The following is a 7,500-nucleotide window of genomic DNA, read 5'->3' on the forward strand; positions in this document are numbered from 1 at the left end:
TGGGTTAGCCCATAACCAGGAACCCACAACTCCAAATCCAGGTGGAACGGCATTTCACAGATCAAGCTCATTTCAGATGAGTTCTTGTCTTAATTAGAGCCTGTTTACATGGAGGGTGGGGTCACACGCGTAGGTGGGGTCCAAAAATATCTCGCGTTTACATGCATTCTTACCCTCCCTCCCCGGGTACCGGGTGTTTTTTCTGGAGGCTACTGCTTTGTCGCCAAGTACGTAAACAGGCAAAATAGCGGGTGAAGGACGCATTCTGGCGGTTAATGCTCTTCTAGTCTCACTAGCTACTCTTGCTTCAACTCGTCAGTGCTGTGGCTTCTTACTGTCACTCTTAATGCTGCAACGCCTCCGTAACACGAGCCGACTCAGGGTTGACGGGTTACCCACCTTCAAGTATTTACAAGGCAAAACGAGACACCGACTGGGCGGATTACCCGGTCTGGCAGACCGGGCAACCCACCTCGGCGGGTTACCTCACCTATCATGCTAACGCGAGGCTGAAAAAGATAAGAGTTTATATGGACAGGCGGGTTATCCCACCTCCGTGTAAACAGGCCATCACCAGGAACCCATGACCCGGAGCCTACAGCTCCCATACTGGGCCTATGTAACGGCATTTTTACAGACCGATCTATTTTTAGACTATCTTTTCCGGAAAAACAAAGGCAGTTCCTGTTCGGTGACCCTATGACTTCAGCTTAATTTCTTGTAATTGGCCATCGGGCTCCTGTGGGAGTCTCATTCGCGGGAAATTCAATCTAAAAATAAATCGGTCTGTGACGCCGTTACACGAACACAGTAGAGTTGTAGGCCCTGGGTCATGGGTTCTTGCCATCACTGCGATTTTCATAATTCTGCGGAATCTCATCTTCAAGCACTTCAAACTGCATTTTGGCGTCCATCAATCAAACGAAATCAAGTGATGCATGAAATAACCTACCAATCAGCATCTTTGGTTCCCACGGTACATTCGACGCCGATGGAAAGCGATGGAATATGTACGAATCTTTTAACCGGAAGAACCTCTAAAGAGTTATCATAATGGCATTCGAGTTGTGAACTAAGGCTGCTTCTTACCCCGGGTTGAATCACCGAGGAGGGCAACCCTTTTGCAGCCAAAAATAGTAGTCTAGCCGGGTCAGCCCCCCTTGCCGGGTTGACCCGGGTTGACCCGGGTAGAAGGGTTGAAATTTCTTCAAGTTCTTCATGTAATTACACTGGCCCATCTGACCCGGGATCGTTTAAACTTCACTCTTTTTGCGGTTCAGCGTTCTTGACCATGCGCAGCCTGTAGCAAAATGGTGGAGGTAAATGGGCATGAAGAGCGTGTGGAAAAAAGAACGTCAACTTGTCATTGGAATCACTTAATGACTGAACATCTTATTGCGAAACTACAAGGATACAAAAACGAGATGAATCATCAAAATAAAAAAATAAAAAAAATTAATTTTTGATGATTCTGATGATTGCATGGTTCGTCCGCCATTTTCCTCACTGACAAGTAGTTACCAGCCCTTTTAACCTAGCGAAAAAAGGACTGACCCAGGTAAGCCGAGATCGACCCAATCCTCACCCAGCCCGGGCTCGTGTAAACGTAAGATTGGACGCTGAATTGACCCGGTTCGGTGTCCAACCCAGGCTCGCGTAAAGAGCCCCTTAACTGAAAGCTCCAATTCACTTTCCAGAGGCAGAGTCGATCTTCGCGCCTATTTTCGGAAATTTGATTGATGGAAGCCAGAACGTAGTTGGGCACTTGGCGCTTGAAGGTGAGATTCCGCAGAAAATCGCAGTAATAAGATTTGGCTTGCACGAGTGACCATTCTCAATCGCAAGGGTAATAATTTCTCATGAACGACTTGTGATTACCTGGGCAGCTCTGATTTCGTGGGATAATCAACCCAGAAAGATGGATTGGCTGATTTGATAGAAGGTACCAGTACGATTTGAAATCAGTCCAGAACGTTTTGGAGTGAGGGCATTCATAGAAAAGGTGATATAAATTCTCAGCTTTCATCATTACAAAAAGTACACGCATCATTACTTCTAAATCCAATTTTGCATAGTTTGCTGTTAGTGTAAAGAATAGAATTGATTACTTTGTATTGGAAGATCTTAACAATATTAGGAGGTTCAGCTTTCTTTGAGACAAGCAGCAAGTAATAATCTTTTGATCTTTTGTCTTTAATATCGAACATTTTATTTCCAATTATAAGTGATGGGGCGAAGATACCACGACAGAAAAACAGAACATTTCAAGGCCCTAGCTAAAAGTGACCATTCATCAGCCATTGCTGATCATGTGAAAACCACTGGCCACGACATTAAATGGGATCACTTTGACATTTTAGCGTCCGGAAAAACTGACTTTCACTGCAAAATTAAAGAGACTTTGTTCATTCAAGAGCTAAAGCCTTCCCTTAATGTCAATATTAGTAGTGAGAAGTTATTGCTGTTTTAGCTATTACTTTTCATTATGTCTAGACACGTACTGCTGCAGATCATTTTTCTCAGTCTAGGTTCCAGACCCCTATTGTTTACGATATATATATAGTTTTTAAAAATTGTAACGGTCACTTTTGAAAATGTGTGTTGACTAGCATACGAAACGTCAAGTTTTATAAAAATGCGTTGGAATACAATGTTTGTCAAAAAATCGTCTATGTTTCCGTCTAGATGTAAATTTAGAAACGGATCACCCGTCTAAGACGATTTATCCGTCTGTTAGCACGTCTTCAAGACGTGCTAACAGACGAATCAGCCTCAGACGAATTTTCCTCCATAATTCGTCTTCGTTCCGAATTTATACTTAGACGAATTATCCGTCTCAGACGGATAATTCGTCTCTGACGGATAATTCGTCTCTGGTATAAATTTGGCCAATGAGAAGGCACAGAATGACGGAGGCCCGCCATTGCAGAAAATTGCTTTTGACAATTTTGTTTGAAAAATATTTATAGGAGTTTATTGTATTTAAGTTAAAAAGAAGATCATGTATGTAAATGATTCCCGACTTAAAATAATTTTTATAGTCTGGAGCTTGCAACTTCCATACAGCGTCTGTGAAACGGCGTTTTCACAAGTAGGTTTATTTTTAGACTAGCCCTTCCCGCGAATGTTGCTACATAAAAGCACTTTCCTTCTGAAACTCTTTGCTAAAGGTAAAGTACTGCAGATAATATGAAATTCTGACTCCGAGCTGTTCTGTCGCTTAGTGAAGTTCTATGCTATATTTAATAGTTCAGCCTTTGCATCGATTTATTGCGATCTTCTCTCAGTTGTTACATTTATTCGGCAAGAATTTTCCAACATCACTGCGATCGCGGTTTTTTCTCCTCGTTTGGTCACGGCGAGGCATAATTTAGATGTTCTCTTTCCTGACACTGCAAATCACGCAGTAATTTTCATATACGATTTTTTGTCGGATCCGAGTTTCAAGGTTCCCTTTATTTACATATCCAGCCTGGCATCTAATGCAATATGATTTGCTCATTCCGAGTATGCGCCTGCAAGTAATACAGGACTCTCTCTTTTCCCGCCTGGGTTCCAGGCCCATTTTCAGGGCGGGGTAAGAGGGAGTCCCGGAACAGGACTAACAAAGTCAACGCTTTTCGTGTTCAGGTGGAAAACTGTTTGGAAAATGTTTTCTTTCAGCATTTTTTGCTGGTTACAATCCAGTTTGACATATCATGATAGCTGTGGTTCGCACTGATGGCTACGCAGTTATTAAAGTCAAGCATCAGAGGGATATAAACTTAAAGCTGAGTGCTTTTTTCTCTGTATTGCAATTTTATGGCATATCTTTAGAAGCTCTAATAAGGTTGGAGGACCTATGACTAATACAGAGAAGAGACCGAAAACGACAAAACAGAATACAAGTAATAGCTCTTACTTTGTGGAAGAGGTTACGCCACTAATTCTTTCCTTGGGCACTAAACCATTTGTTGTTTTTTTATGGATGCGTTATTCAAAGTGGATGAGTATTTTTAAAAAGTGGTTTAATCGGTTTTTCCTTTGTTCAGGAATGAAACTCGAATTTTTATTCCCAACTGGAATTAAATAAAAATTATCCGTACTCTTTTAAACAAAAAGCAAAAATTAATTTGTTTGTTTGTTATGTTCTAAAATGCGAGCGAACAAATTCTTTTTTAATCCGTTTGCCCAACTGTTTTTCGATGCGCCTGACCTCGATTTTGCCCTTATGTTATTAAAACGTAATCGCAATGAGTTCTCGTAAAATTAGGGGGAGATTTTAGTAGCTTGTGTTTTCAAAAGTTTGTTTAAAGCACCTAAAGGTAATTTAGTGTTGGAGCGGATCTTGTTTGAAGTTGGTTGCGTTGCCGTATTTTGCCGATTCTTGTTCCTGCAAGCCAAGCTGGCGTGTTTCAATGAAATACATCAAAATGTGAATGATCTCGTTTTCAGAGATAAAGTGGAATAAAGTACAGTCATCAGTAAAACTATTTTTTTGACCTTGAACTGACAAAGTTTTTTTGATTTTTTCTAATTTTAGCGTGATTCCTATACGCTGGCTGTTAACAGTTGACTCTGAAATGTTTTTTTTCCTTTTCTATTCGCTCGCTGAGGGTGTGCTTGTTTTCATGCGGTTCAAGAAATATTCATTGCCAAACTGGTGAATTCCAAAATAATTTAACTCGAAAAAAAAGATTTCGCACTCATCGCTTCGTGATTCATGCGATATCGGTTTTTAGCGTGAAATTTACCGTGGAAGTCACTAGTTAGGCAATGAATTTTTTTATAAAAGAAAGCAAAGAAAATGATTTAATTAAGCAGCAACCGGAACACCAAAACCCGAACAATTCGAAACCTTTTCATTTTCAATAACCCTACAGGCAGTAAAAATAAATAACCAGGGAGCTCCGCTTTTAGGCTTGGCTAAAACTATATATTTAGTGATTTTCACGTTACGTCATCGCCGCCATGTTGGTGGACGAGAACCGACTGAAAAGATCTTACATTAGCCACTTTTGTTCGTCTACCAGCAATAGACCATATTCGTATTCTCAGTATTGGACTGGAACTAGCTTGCAATAGAGGCTAATGCGAGGGAATCTTTTCAAATGCAAATACTTTTTAATATATTCCCCCGCATTAGCCTCCATTGCAAGCTAGTTCCAGTCCAATACTGAGAATACGAATATGGTCTATTGTGCATTACAACTTGGTTACCTGTGTCTCTGCAGATTGGTTGCAAACCCTCTGAAGATCTGCGACGCACGTTTGACGACATTACCTCAAAAAACAATTTTGCCATATCGTAAGTCTTTTGCGACTTCTGCCGGATTACATCTCTTCCACGTCGTACAATGTGAACGAAGTATCCTAAAAATAAATTGGTACGAGCGGTTTCATAGTAAAATAGGTGATTTTCACGTTACGTCATCGCCGCCATGTTGGTGGACGAAAAGAAAAGATCTCTCGTTAGCTTCTTTTGTTTGTCCACCAGCAATTGTACATTACATCGTAAAACCAAAACCAAAGTAATTACTTTGGCCAATCAAAAAGGACCGAGACAATCCAGTAGACCAATCAAAAGTCGAAGTAATTACACGTAGCCTACACAAAGTGCGGGTAAATGTGCACGCGCGAGCCACGATTGGTTTTGGTTTCACTTCTGATTGGTTGAAAAAATGGCGCGAGAAATTTGAACCAATCACTGAGTGAAGTAAATGCAAAACCAAAGCAATTCGCTAACTTCATTAGACACTCAACTGAAAACCGCTCTATCTGTTTATAGAGATTGATTGCAAACCACCTATAAAGAAGAATAAAAAGTACATTTCTATGCTCATGTTGTCGTGAAAACCTAACATTTACTGATTCAAGTCGGTCTTATGCAAAGTGCTACAAAAATATGAGCCAAAATGCACCCCGCAGCAAGATGATTTTTCCTTTTTGTGGTGTCGTCGCGTCCGTGGCCGTTGTTTCTTCAACTCCCTTATATCTCAATGCCGACAACGCAAGAAATAGAGGATCTCCAACCAGTCATGTAATATTCTCTTTATTATACAAACAACAATGAAATACCAAACCATCTCATTTTAGTAGTTTTTGTAGTCCTACGTGATTTATTTTGTAACCATAGCAACGGCGATCTTTTTACGAGTGCAGCTCAGGTGTGAAGATATCGTGTTTTCGCGCGAAAGCTCACCTGGCATCTCGTAAGTGTTTTTGTACTAACAAGTTTATTTCTTTCTTTGAGGTTTGTTTGTTGCTAAGAATCGTGAGTATCAACTGATTCTTAAATCTACGACTAGACGCTCCATGAGCGTAAACTGGGTTGCCTGTGGTACATGCTACACAAGAAGGCACTGAGTTGGGTGATATTGAAGAAGCCGAAACTGGATTTTCCCAAGAGTACTGCCAAAAATAAAAAATCGGAAAAAAAAAGAAAGAGAAAAAAGGAAGAAGCAGGCTAGGGGATCGAGCTCGAATGCGGCATATTTCTCATTTCCAAGAGAAAAGGAGGGGACAGAGACGGAGGCTCAGGGCGTTGGTCGGGATATGTCATGTCCACGAAAGTTATTTTTAGACGAGCGGAAGTCTCTGTTCTAGCTGAAGTCTGTCTTCCGAGACGTCCGCATGTACTCTTGTCTCGCTCTCAGGTTCTTAGTGAAGAGAGAAAATGGCGGCGCACGTGGAAGGCAGATGAATATTTATTTTCTTTCAAACATCAGACCGAGATTTGCCTGCATGCGGACGTCTCGGAATACAGACTTCCGCTAGAACAAGGACTTCCGCTCGTCTGAAAATAACTTTCGTAGACATGACATATCCCAAGGGCTGGACCGGGAGCCTCCCTTTCTGTCCCCTCATTTTCTCTTGTCATTTCTCAAAGCCCCTTATTCCTCGCTTCCCGATTATGCTAGCATTTCTTTGGCGTTATTTGGTTAACAAGCATTTTTTTCACCATTTTTCTGTAAAAAGAATTGCTAGCATTATTTAGCATTTTGCATAAATTCAATCTAGATTTCAGCACTCCAAAGATTTTGAATGCTAAATTTTAGAATTCAAAAGCATTGTGATGATGTGCTTTTGTGTTTGAGAGAAGGATTTCTGTAACTGAAGTATGAACTGAGACTCGAAAGAACCTAGCTGGTCGGCGGTTAACTTTCAGAGGACGTTCACGGGCTTGCTCAAACAACATGATGGCGTCGGCCAATGCCACGCCATCTTCTCGAAACTTGCAGCTCATAAAAGGAAATTCTTACGGAGAACATAGACCAGTCCCTTTAACGAGCAACAGAACTGTGCTCTTGTTTACTAGCTCCAGGTCAGCGTCATGTCACAGTACAAGCAAGCACTAAGGACTGCCGACATGAATTAACTGTTTATTATTGGACAGGTTTTGGCTGCCTCAGAAGTTTTAAAAACAGACAATTAAGCAATTGTCACTTTATTCAGATGATGATAAGCAAAATAATGCCTGAGTTCTGCTAAAAATAAAGCAAAGCATTTTTTTGGAACCAA

This window comes from Montipora capricornis, chromosome 4, assembly GCF_036669925.1.
Source record: "Montipora capricornis isolate CH-2021 chromosome 4, ASM3666992v2, whole genome shotgun sequence".
Lineage (NCBI taxonomy): Eukaryota > Metazoa > Cnidaria > Anthozoa > Scleractinia > Acroporidae > Montipora > Montipora capricornis.